This window comes from Cupressus sempervirens, chromosome 3 (genome assembly GCF_028749045.1).
Source record: "Cupressus sempervirens isolate cs-2001-9-10 chromosome 3, ASM2874904v1, whole genome shotgun sequence".
Lineage (NCBI taxonomy): Eukaryota > Viridiplantae > Streptophyta > Pinopsida > Cupressales > Cupressaceae > Cupressus > Cupressus sempervirens.
Genome location: NC_143120.1, coordinates 966,181,703 through 966,195,331, shown reverse-complemented (window position 1 = coordinate 966,195,331; position 13,629 = coordinate 966,181,703).

Here is a 13,629-nt window from a genome sequence, read left to right as displayed (position 1 = left end):
ATAACTACTTTATCAAGAATCATGGATAGGACACCAACGGGATCATTTTTGTAAGCAACTTTAGGGATGGGTTTGAACTTTGGTTGTTTACCTTCATTACTAACTAGTTGAATTTCCAATCCTTCCTTTTCCTTTGTAGGTTTACTATTCAAACAAACTTTTTTTTTTAGAACTACATAACTTGGCACTTGAATTAAAAACCTAGTAAATCAATGAAATGGATTTGTGTTGCTATTGAATTTCCATAAATTGCCTTTTGATCACTATGAAATCTCTTACTCACTTTGCTTGTCTTTGCTCTTTTTTTGAATGATAAAAAAAAATGATTTTTACCTTTTATTAGGCTTAAAACCTAGCATTTATTTCTTTCATGCTTATAGCTATCACTCAGCTTCCAATGGATTTTCCAACTTGGAATCGACTTTATTTCATTCACTTGGTAGCTACTAGACTACTCAACTTGGCATGTACTGTAGTTTTACTTGGTAACCAAAGGTAACCCGACATCATCTTCCAACTTTTATCTTGACATCTTAACATAACTAAATTTCTTCTTTGTAGTGCTCCTATGTTCTTTTGGGCTGATGTATGATACATCCTTATATGCATCAGCCCTGTATGCCTTTCTAGTGCTTAATTTGTTGAGATGTGATCACGTGACCTCCTGGTTGAAGTGATGTCTCCATTTGATGTGGTGTATTCACCTTTCTTCTGCCATGTCTTCTTCATATCTTTCCTGATGTGTTCCACATTAAATTTTTGTTTGCCCTCATTAACTTTAGTCTTGGGTGCCTTGGCCTTTTTTGGATAGTTCTTGCTAACATGTCCAGTCTTTAAGCAACTGACACAAGTAGTTTGACTCAACCATCTACTGTAGTTTCTCTTGAAGTGTGTTCTTATGCAATTATAAGGTACATGACCATATTCCTAATAGTAGTGACAACTTTACCTTGTATTATAGTCCCAATTTTAGTGATGTGCATAGTTATTTCTCCTTGTAGTCTAATTAGGTGTCCACATAGGCTTTGATCTACATTCAGATGCTCTATGTCCATATTTTTTGCAGTTATAGAAGTGACCCTCAAATCTTGGTTTCCTCATCATTTTGGCTCTATAGTCTTGTGTTGAATGTCCCTACTTTGTGCACTTGTGATAGTAATTTGCATTTGTAGGCTTATTAAGCTGATGACTATTCTTGCTTCTGCACACATTAGAGGTATGTCCCTTTTTACCATAGAAATGACATGTAGGTTTAGTGTTCTTACCTATTTTGCTTCTTTCTTCTATAGCCTTGGCTGATTCTCCTTGTTTAGTAGTGATGTAGCCAAGTCCTATAGTGTCATTACTAGCCCTTGGTGATATCAGTAATGGCTCAAAGTACTTGATGGCCTCATTGGGTTTGTTGTAACTTTTTGCTATTTCCTTTTCTTTATTTAGTTCATTCTACAATTTTTAATTTTGTATCTTCAAGGTGGAGATCTCAATATCTTTCATGTCTAGCTCATGATGAGCATTCATCATCTAGCTTAAGGTGTCTAACTACATGTTTGAAATCTTTTTAAATTCAATTATCTTCTCTTCTAGTCTATTGATGAGATTTCTCTTGTCATCTTCTACCATGGCCTTATCTTCAATGGCTATTTTCTTTTATTTAGTCAATTCACAAAGCAATGTGGCTTGTGATTCTTGTTCAAGCTTAAGTAATCTGATTTCTTCAGCTTGTGCTCTATTTTTCTCCATTAATTATGATATTGCTGCATCAAATTCCTTGGAATCTCCATTGGAAAATACATGTGTCATGTCAATCTCCTTGTAGTGTATGTCATTTTCAGCTATGGCTATCTCCTTTCTTCTTTTCAAAGAATTTCTCAGTTCCTCCCTAGCTTCCTCTACTTTGTGTAGAGCTAGTTGCACATAAATCACCTAATTATCAATGATCTTCCCAAGTTTGAAGAAATCCATCTTCTGATCTTTTTCTCCAAGCTATTGGGCTTCTCCTTGTGAGAACTAGAGTCTCTAATACCAATTTTTGGAATGTTCAAATAGGAAGAGTACTTCTGGAGTGGGGGGTGGTGAATTAGAAGTAACCAATTTTTATCCTTTCAAACCCTTAATAAAATTTAACTAAAATTAACATGCATGAAATTAAACATTACCATAAAATGAAAGCATGCATCAACACATAACACAAGAGATTTTGGTGACCCAAAAACCCTCCAAGAATAAGAAGGTAAAACTGGGGTGGGGATGACACCCAAAAAAAATTACTATAGCAATGAGTTCAACCACTTTTGATGGTTTGCCTTATTAAAGGCTTTACACTATGTTAATAGTGACCTGTTGAAAGGATTTACAAACATTTTACAAGAAGTGTCACCCTATTAAAGGATTTACATAAAGGTTGTTAAAACCACCTAATACATAGGATTTTCTTGATCTTCTCTAAAGGCTCTCCTACCTAGCTATTAAGCTAACCTATCACCATAGGATTTCAACCTCTAATACAATTGTGAGAGAGTATTAGAATATTTGACTTAATTGAATGCAATCCTGAATTGTTGGGTTCAGGTACTTGATCTGCTCTTCCTCTTCTGATCTCTAGTAGATCTGATCTCTAAATATGTCCATTGTTTTGTTTTGATCAACTAGATATATAAATGATATCCTTTCCACTAAGTCTTTTCTCTTCACACTAAAATTTCACTATAGTCTCCCCTTTTTCTACTTTTCTTCCATACATACAATGATGCATTCATTCTCCTTATAGGGAATGTTAAAACTTAAGGTTAGGTATGGATCTACGATCCAAATTGAATCTCAAATTCTCATTCATACTTGTAAGAATTTGTGTTAGAGAAAATTTTTCCCAAGACCAAGGAACTCAAAAAACACAAGCACAAATAGACCAGAGTATGATCAGAATAACTATATAGTATTCAGTTCACTATACAAGTACACTAGGAGTGCCTCAATATAAAGGCCTCTGAGATGCATCTAGAATGCCTCAGAATTAGCACCATGATAAGTCCAACAACTAGGTACATGTCCACCAGATATGGGTTATCCTCTATTATGCATAGAAGTAAGCCTGATGATGTGAGCATAAGCCTACAAAGGTGAGAACATGCACATCAGTGTTGTTGACAGCATGTGCTAAATTAGGAGTGCAAAAAATTGTGTTGTCAACATAACAACTCAGAGAATGATGCAAACTCCTATGGTGTAGACACCATGTGCATAAATAGAGTGGCATACTTCTATGTTGTCTACATGAAAACTGTAGAAGTTGCACAAACTCCTATGTGTCTCATAAAAGAAATAATAAAATAATGAAAAATAATAAAATAATGCACTAACCTAAGTTAACTTAAGTAAAGTGTAAATAGTAAATACCTATTTACACCAACACCCCCCCTTAAGTGCAACTTAGGGGAATGCACATAAGCTCACTGATGCATAAAGGGTCTCGACTACTAGGCCATGTTAGGTACCCATGTACAAAAGCAATACTAAAATGATGCAATGCAGTCTCTCATAAAGTAGAGAAAGAGGGAAAACCTCATGGGAAAAACCCTCCTCCAAAAAGAGAGATAAGTACAATAGATAAAGAGAGAGAAGAAGACCTCATAAGAGGAAAAAATCCCTCCTAGAAGAAGAAGAGGAGAAGTCAAGGGACCTCCCTATCTGCAACATCCTGCACCCCCAAGAGATCTTGTAAATGAGAATACTTGACCTCTATAAAGGGTTTGGTGAAAATATTTGTGACTTGCTCTACTGTAGGACAGTACTGAAGTGCTATGATCTACTCATGTATAAGCTCTCTGATATAGTGCATGTGTACCTCAATGTGCTTTGTCCTTTGATGCTAAACTGGATGCATAGAGATTTCAATGGCACTTTGATTATCACAATGAAGAACTGTCAGCTTAGGTAGATCGAATCCAAACTCCTCCAGGATGTGCTATAACCAAAGAGCCTCTATAGCTACATTGATAGCCCCTTGATACTCAGCCTCTATGGAAGAAAGAGTAACATTTTTTTGCTTCTTACTTTGCCAACAAATAGGGCTAGAACCAAGGTGAAATGTGTACCCTGAAGTGCACTTCCAAGAATCTAAGTCTCTTGCATTATCAGAATCTATGTATCCAATCAACTGAAGCCCTATACCTACTGCATAATGAATCCCATGTGTATGAGTACCCTTGATATAGTGCAAAATGCACTTGGTAGCCTTCCAATGAAGCTCATGAGGTTCTTTCATAAAGCGTGAAACCATACCAACTGCAAAGGCAATATTAGGGTGTGTATATGTCAAGTATATAAGGCTCCCAACTAACTATCTATATAATGTTGCATCAAAAAGTGGAGTTGTGCACTTAGCCTCTAGTTTGACACTTGATAAGAAGGGAGTAGGAGTAGGTTTACAGTCACTCATGTGAAACCATGAAAGCAAGTCAAGAGCATACTTAGGCTGTGAAAGTGAAATCCCTACTAAAGACTATATGATCTCAATGCCAAGGAAGTAGTGTAGCAAACCCAAGTCTATCATGGTAAATCTATCTTGTAGAGAGGTCTTGACACTAGCTATGATGGACGCAGTGCTCCCTGTAATGATTAAGTCATCAACATAAAGCACTAAGATCAAGTGAGAGTCATCATTCTAAAGAATGTAAACATTCAAGTCAAAATGACATCTTCTAAAACCAACTGAGAGGAGAAATGAGTCCATTTTGGCATACCATGCTTGAGGAGCCTTCTTTAAACCATAAATAGACTTCTTTAATCTGCAAACCATAGTAGAATCTTGTACGAACCCCTGTGGCTGCTCCATATAAATTTCCTCATGAAGGTCACCATTCAAAAAAGCACTCTTAACATCCATCTAGTATACAACCCATCCTTGAGCTAGAGCAATTGCTAGTGTCAAGCGAATGGAGTTCATCTTGGCAACCGGTGCAAAAGTCTCTATATAATCAATACCTAGAACTTGTGAGAAACCTTTGGCAACTAGTCGAGATTTATGTTTATCAATACTACCATCCGCTGCAAATTTGGTTTGATAGATCCACTTGCATTGAACCACTTTTCTCCCTTTGGAAGGGGAACTAAGTCCCATGTGTTTTTTTTTATCAAAGAATTGTATTCTTCCTCCATAACTGTATCCCATTCTGGAATCCCTGATGCTTCCTTAAAAGACTGTGGATCTGAAGCAATAGCTATGTATGCATGTGGAAATGACTTGTGTTGTGACCTAGTCCTCTGAGTGTCTGAAGGATTTCCCACCAATGAAACTACTGCATCAAGGGTCTATTGTACCCAACGAGGTTTAGTGGAAGAAGATGAAGGAATGTCCTCAACTATTTTTTGACCCTGCGAAGATGGTGTCCTGCGAGTCAAGGTTGGAGAAATTTCATCTTTTGAGTCACTTTCATCACTATGATCACTATCCACATAGGAGGAAGGAGGAGTTGAAGAAGCCAAACATGGACATGTTTCTTTAAAATGAACACTCCTCTCATGGAAGATTTTGTGAGTCTCTGGATCCATTAATTTATATGCCTTGAGATGATCAGGATATCCAACAAATATGCATGGTTTTCTTTGAGGTTCTAATGCCTTTCACTTTTATGGTGGTATCCTTGTCCATGTTGGAGAACCAAAAACTTTGAAGTGCTTAACACTTGGTTTCCTTCTACACCATGCCTCAAAAGGTGTTATTCCATCTAAGGCCTTATGCCGACTTCAGGTTTGAATGTAGTTGGCACAACACATGGCTTCAACCCAAAACACTTGATCAAGAGACTTGTGTTGAAGCATGCAAGTAGTGATTTCTTTAAGGGTTTGGTTCTTTCTTTCAGCTACACTATTTTGCTGTGATGTGTATGCAAATGAATTTTGAAGATCTATCCCCTCATGTGTGCAATAATCTATAAGTCTAGAACTGACATATTCTCTACCATTATCTGTCCTTAGTATCTTGATGGCTTTCGTAGATTTCTTCTCAACTTGAGCTTTGAATGTGATAAATTTGTTATAGACTTCACTCTTATGACCAAGAAAAAGGACCCAAGTGTATCTTGAAAAATCATCAATAAATGTGAGAACATAGCGAGCCTTACCAAAGGAAGGTATTGGAAAGGGGCCAGCTACATCACTATGTACCAATTCTAGAACAATAATTGCTTTCCAAGACTTCTCCTTGTCATATTTCTCTTCGAGATGTTTACCTGCTTCACAGCCTGGACATACTTCCTCTGAAAACTGAACTTGAGGTAGACCAATGACCATTTCCTTGCTGCTTAATTGGTGAAGGTAGCGATAATTAAGGTGTCCAAATCTGTCATGCCATAGTTTACTTTGAGTTTTTGAATGAGTCAACAAGGCAAGAGATGTGGACTTAGGCACAAAATTGGAGAAAGAATAAAGTCTTGTCTCATGGTTTGCCTTTCCAATCGCCACCATTGAATCATCTTTGAGATTCTTTACCACTACTGTGTTGGGGAGGAACTCTACTTTGTTGCCACATCCATAGTGAGTGATTTGATATATGGAGAGAAGGTTGGTGCTAAGGCTAGGAACATACAGTACATCCTTGAAGATTGCATTCTCTAAGTCAATATTCCCTTTACCTTCTACTTTAATTTGAGTGTCATTTCTGACATAGATGTAAGGTACATTTGAATTTTTTAAAGAGGAAAAGTACTTCCTTGAAGCTGCCATGTGATGAGATGCTCTAGAATCTAGAACCCATTCCTCTGAATTGTTTGTACTTGCAATTAAAGCTTGGCCCTTGCCCTTTGAAGTGGATGAAGAACCCTTGTCTTTGTATGCATTAGGAAAATCAATTTTGTGTTTCCTCATAATGTTTAACAATTCATTAATTTGCTTATCTTTGCACTCACGTTCTTCATGTCCATTCCTCTTACAATAGGAACATGTTTTCTTCTCCTTCTTGTTGGAATTGTTGCCTTTTTTATTGTTCATTGAAGAAGATTTTCCTTGTTGTGAAGAAGAATTTTGAGTAGAAGAAGATTGACTTGTGGAAGATTTTTGTTTTGAGGAGGATTGTTGTGTGTCATCTTGTTGATTGGCCTTCCATTGCTTCTGCTTCTTGTTTGAGTTTTTACCACTTGAATTACCTTCGTTTGCCACCAAGGCTTTAGTTTTGGAAGACTTGAGAATTCCCATTCCCACTAGATCGTCATGGTCAAGGATCAACATTTCTAAGAATTTCTCAAATGAAGGCTTAACATAGGCACTACCCATTGTTAATTTTTCTGTATTAAAGCTAGAAACAAAAGGAGCATATTCAGATGGAAGATGAATCATGATGTGTTTGATCATCTTTCCATCCTTGATGGGTTCACCACAATCATTCAACTGTGTCCTATACATTTCTACTTGGGTAAGATAGTCTTTAATTGTGTCAAAATTTCTAGGATCCAACTTGAGAATTTTATCCTCTATTGTGTAAGCCATGTCTTCATCTACTGTCCCATACAAAGCTTCTAGTTTTGCCCAAACCTCTATTGGATCTGTAAGCTTCCTAATGTGAAATTTGACAGGATTAGAGATATTTTTCAAAAAGGTTCCTAAGGCCATCTCTTGTTTAGATTCCCAATCTTCTTTACAAGCTTCATCAGCATTAGTAGGAGGTTTCCTGGCTACACCAATGACATAATGCCATAGACCTTTTTCTACCAATGGCTCTTTAATGTTTTCTTTCCAAGTAGAATAATTATGTGGAGTTAACTTTGAAAAAGAACCCATGATGCAAGAACTCAAGGTAAAGGAAAAACAGTACATAGTACACACCCCCCCCTTTTCACTCAATCAATAAATCCCCCCAAATAAATGATTTTGGCACTTTATATATAGTGTGTTTACAATGGGCCACTTGCAAAAATGGACAAAGTGGGCTCTTTGATTTTGCTGATTACAACCTCTGTATAGAGTAAAAATCTAGACTATTACAATGTAGCTCAAAATTACATCAATTATGTAGCATTACATTGCAGAACAAGACCTTTTTATGAAAGTGATATTTTGGTCCAAATAAGACTACAATCTGACTACAGATATGAAAACTAGACAAAAAAATATGCACTTTCAAAAAAAATGGAACCTGAAAAGGAGTCTAGATGAGCCCTACGATGCGTTTGAAGTTGCAAAAAGTAGGATTAGATAGGTACAATCATGAAACATTGCAATTTCTGACCAATCCGAGCACCAAAACCAAAAACAAATTGCACCACTGAAAAATTCAGGAAATTTTACCGAAAATTAAAAAAAAAATGCACCTGATTTGGAGTCCGTATGACCAAGTTATGGCTGTTCAAAGTCGACCTTCAAAATCAAAACTACAAATGAAGAGCGGTCTACAGAGGAAAACACTATGTTAAATTTGACATTCAAATAGCCATTGCAACAATTCAAAAATAGCCTGATATGACGGTCATACAGCCATCAATTTTAGCATCATAATTTGCTGACATCTGCATAAATACTGACGTGGTGCCCGTCGCAGGGCTGATAGGGCGATGACATAGGTGTAGTCATGTTATTGACTATGTAATGACTAGTCAGTGTGCAGTGCTGATGTGCGGGTTTGCGTGGACTGGGCGCAGACATGGAAGCAATAGATGTCACCGCACCTCCTATGCTGTTGGTTGCCAGAACTTGAATCCAGGTGCCGACGGTATCAAATTTCTTGTTGCCATGTCATGTGGGAATTATCCCACATTGGTGGGAAAATAGCATAAACAACTATTTTAAAACAACTCCTTCATAGAATGTGAAACAAATTTTGTCAGATGTGGAAGGGCTACGGCTGCACAGTTGGTATGAACGTTGGTAACGCACTGTCCACTAGGAAATGTACAGAGGCCCAATTGCCGATGAGTATGAAGGTAGGCTAGAATCTGCCACAGTCAAGAAATATGTAGACATTGGTATGAAAAGGCTGTATGGGCTGCCTGCTGAATTAATAATATAATGAGCCTTGCAAAAATAATTAAATACTCTATGGGCTAGGAAGTGACAACCCGGTGCCACAAATTTTTTTTCTCTATGCAAATAATTTTGAAAATACAGAGAAAAAAATACCAAAATTGGCAGAATTAAATTGATCCAAAAAATTATTAATCAGACCAAAATAGATCATACTCGTACTTGTAAATCGGGCCTTCAGGTTCTGATTTGCAAAAAAAATTTGCCTCCTGGTTGACTATGGCCTAAAATGGGCAAGTTTATAGTAAATTTTCACCGAATCTTCACTCTGGACGTAATGGCAAGGTCCACTTCAGCTCTAATGTAGATTCTTACATGGTATCAAAGCTGAGGCAGATACTTGTCACATAGCCTTTGGAGACCTCATTGCTTCATCTCTTCAAGAGACCTGATTCAGATCATATAGAGACTTCTGCATCGGTTGCCAAGATGAACTCCATTCGCCTAACACTAGCAATTACTGCAGCTCAAGGATGGGTTGTACACTAGATGGATGTTAAGAGCACTTTTTTGAATGGTTGTACATCAGTGTTGTTGACAACATGTGCTAAATTAGGAGTGCAAAAAATTGTGTTGTCAACATGACAACTCGAGGAATGATGCAAACTCCTATGGTGTAGACACCATGTGCATAAATAGAGTGGCATACTTCTATGTTATCTACATGACAACTATAGAAGATAGACAAACTCCTAAGTGTCTCATAAAAGAAATAATAAAATAATGAAAAATAATTAAATAATGCACTAACCTAAGTTAACTTAAGTAAAGTGTAAATAGTAAATACCTATTTACACCAACAATACTTTGTAATTTTCTTATTGGTTGCATGCCATGCATAGGGAATGTAAGTGATGTGTCCTTATTCTTTTTCTCCTTCAAAATTTCTCTAAGTTGGCTCCAAAAATGGTTCACATCATAGTTTGTGCAAGTAAAAACTCTTATGTTTATCTTGCATTGCTAGGTGCATGAAGTATTATTGATGCTCGACACATACTATTTCTTGGATTGCTCGGCATCAACTATGTTTCCTAGTTTACTTGGCACCTATTGTATTGTATATCACTTGGCATATATTATTCTAAGTTACTCAGCATCTAAATGATTCTGTTACTCGGCACATGAACATTTCCTGTATTGCTCGGCACATACTATACTGTGATCTACTTGGCACTAACTGTGGCTCCACACCTATTGAAATTTTGGCTCGACATCTATTGTGTACTCAGCATGTATGATGAAAATGGTTAAGTGTATTGACACTCATTTGTCACTACTCTTTATTTGACCAACAACCCATATCTAGTAAATATGTGCTTGATTGTATGACTTATCATGTTGTTGACTTCTATGCATTCTAGAAGCTCTCCAGAGGCCTTTATATATAGGAACTCCTAGTGTACTTTCATATGGCATATTGAATGAATATATTATCATTTTTATCATACTCTCTGTTTGGTCTATTGTTGTGCTTGTGTTTGAGTTCCTTAGTCTTGGGTGAATTCTACCTAGAGGAAAATTCTTACAATATCAAAGAATGGAAAGAGAAGATTCGTAATTAACATTATGAGTGTAGTCAAAGGATTAGGTACTGATACATTTTGTCAAGTGAATTAGGGAAAATCTCTTAGAGAGTGGTCCTAAGAGGCCTAAGTAAATCTCTTAATAATGTGCTTACTTCATTCTAAGTTTTAAATCCTTTAATCAAGGAATACCTAATAGTCTTATAAAGCTTTTAATAGGTCAGAACCCTCATAAGGTAGATCATTAGAAGTGATCACATTTGTAGGTTTAATAGGAGAACTTTGTTACTGTAGTAATGGAAACATGTGGGTGTTATTTGTATCCCAATTTTACCTTTATCGAGATCCTAGTTATTGTGTTCAAGATCTAGATATGAGATGTATAAAGTGGTGAATATAGTTAATTTTTTAGTTGTTTTGAAACAAAAAAAATTTGTGATTTTGTTTAACACACATAGCCCCACCTCCACCCCCGCACCCCCTTTCATGTATTTCACTTTCCCAATAAAATTCCAACACTATCACTTGTATGTACCACAAAACCATATATGTTTTTCACCTTTAATTGCATTGAAATTAATGTTCCTCCACTTTGCATTAATGAGATCTTTGGACTATTGAATACAATTCAAATTCACCTATCGAATTTTCTAATGCAGGATCATCTTGTATTCATTTCGTCTTACATCAACCAAAAAAAAAATATTTTTAGTTGTTCTTGTTTTGTTAGTTTAATTAGTTTAATATAGTTTCAATTTCTTTTGTTATTATAATCTCTTGCAAACATTATGCCATGTTCCTAACATCATATTTGATCTATGTCTAGATTTGAATATCAATATGTTTCTTTATACTGGAGATCTTTTGGATTCTTTCTCAGACCTATTTGTTCTTCACATTTCATAGTTATTTAGAGTTTTCTAATCTTTTGAAGAAATTATTTATTTTGTGACATTTCATGGCTTAACGTTTTATATTTCGAAGATCTTGATTAACCTACCTATAGGTTCACATTTCATTTCAAATATTGTTGAAAATTTTCATGATTAGGGTCCTTACTTATATATGGTATTACTTATTCTTTACCCCTAAGAATGTGATCTTTCTTAGTCAATTTGATGCTTATGAAAGCTCTTTTATATTGATATTATTTCTAGTTGAGGCAGTGTTAGTTGGCTTGGTAGTAGATAACATCTTAAAGGTTTGAACTAAAGGAAATCTAGATTTCAATCTATAATTAGGATTGCATGCCTATTTTGAATGTTTGCATGTTTCAAGGCCAATTGTAATTGATTTCATGAATCTTTAGTAAAGTGAACATATCATGTTGCATTATCTCTATTCCATTTAGTTATTTCTATTGTGTAACTCTTGCTGCACAACTTGGGCTATCATTATTAGACATCCTCCTACCATGACTATGCCATTTTTTGAAAATAATAACATTTGGGCTCATTTATTATTGAATTGGTAGACCTTCTTCAAACAACTGAAGAGCTTTCCTTGATGATTAAATGACATTTATCAACTCTATTTCATCAATTAGTGGAAACTATAATTTATAGATTGGGATTCATTATGTTCAATGTAAAAAAAATGATCAAACCTTAGTAAGATTGTCTTGGTATCATCATCATCATGATCATCTTTGGATTTTACACCTACAAATAAATTAAGGAGAGGATGAAATGTGTTTATATGTTGAACAATATTGTCTCTTTCTTTCATCTTCAACATAAACATTTTTTTTGCTTTATCAACATTTTGGCACTTGAAGTTTATGAACCAAACAAAGTGGTAAGCTTATCTCATATTTCTTTTGATGTCTTCAACACATCAATGTGATTTAAATATGTATATAATAAAGTAAGAATAATCAATATTGTAGCCTTACAATATTTATCCATCTTTTTCAATTTACCATGTGTAAAATTTATAGTAAATTCAATTTTGATCATAGTAACTAATTTTGCCATTATAAAAATTTATCACTCTAAATTAAAGCTAAATAACTTTAAACTATTACAAAACATTTTACCTCCATATGTAAGAATAAGTTTATGCATACATTGATGGAAGACCTAGACCTTTATTTGTAATTGCCTTTTTTCATGCACAAAAAATTATCACTTAGAAATCACTCAATGACTCTCAAAGTGAACTAGGAAACAACAACATAATTTCAAATTTCAAAATGGATTATTGGAAGGGGTAGGGTAGACACCCCCTAAAGCCTTGTTTGGTTTTTATAATTAGAGAAGATTTGTCATGTCCAATCCCTAAAAATTTCAAACCCATTGTTTGGTTATGCAAAATCAAATTTGGGATTTGGTATAATGTAGATTAGGTGTCCCTATTTGACCTCAAAATATGAATTCCATCTCACCTCAAAATACTTGTTATTTGGAATCCACGTTGTATATCCCATTTTTCTAAAATAAAGATTCCAAATCAAGTGAAATTTAATTGAGTTTGACATCCAGATGATTAATTTTTATTTTAGTTTCAGGAAATTGGCAACCAAGAAGAAACCAATATTTTACCTCCATGGCTTCTCTTGTTGTAGGATCTTCTCCATTTACACCAACAAAATGATGGTAAAGTCAAGGCAATTCTTTATATATGCTCAAACGCAACCGCTTGACCATAAGGATGCAACTAAAAAAATGTGTGTGTGTGTGTATATATATATATATATATATATATATATACCCTACATGTATGTGTAAAATAAATATGCAACTTCCTCCTTAAATAAATTTATGAATATCATCTGATTCATTTCCCTAACAATTTTTTAACAAAATTGATGTCGAAGACATTTGAACAAATAGAATCATCTTCTTCTCTACAATTATCATGCATCCATATTTTTCCAAATGATCAATGAATGGTCATGCATGTTTGTCTTAAGCATAACCCATGTTTCACATTTACTAAATTTTTTGAAGATTCACAACCTACAATCAGTTGGGAGGATTGAACTTAAGCCATTGGTGGTACAACTTTGCAATGCCAAATATTATGAGTCTTTGTTAAAGATTTATATGTTCCCGTTGTTTAGATTTCAAGTTTTAGAACTCCAACTTTAGGATTG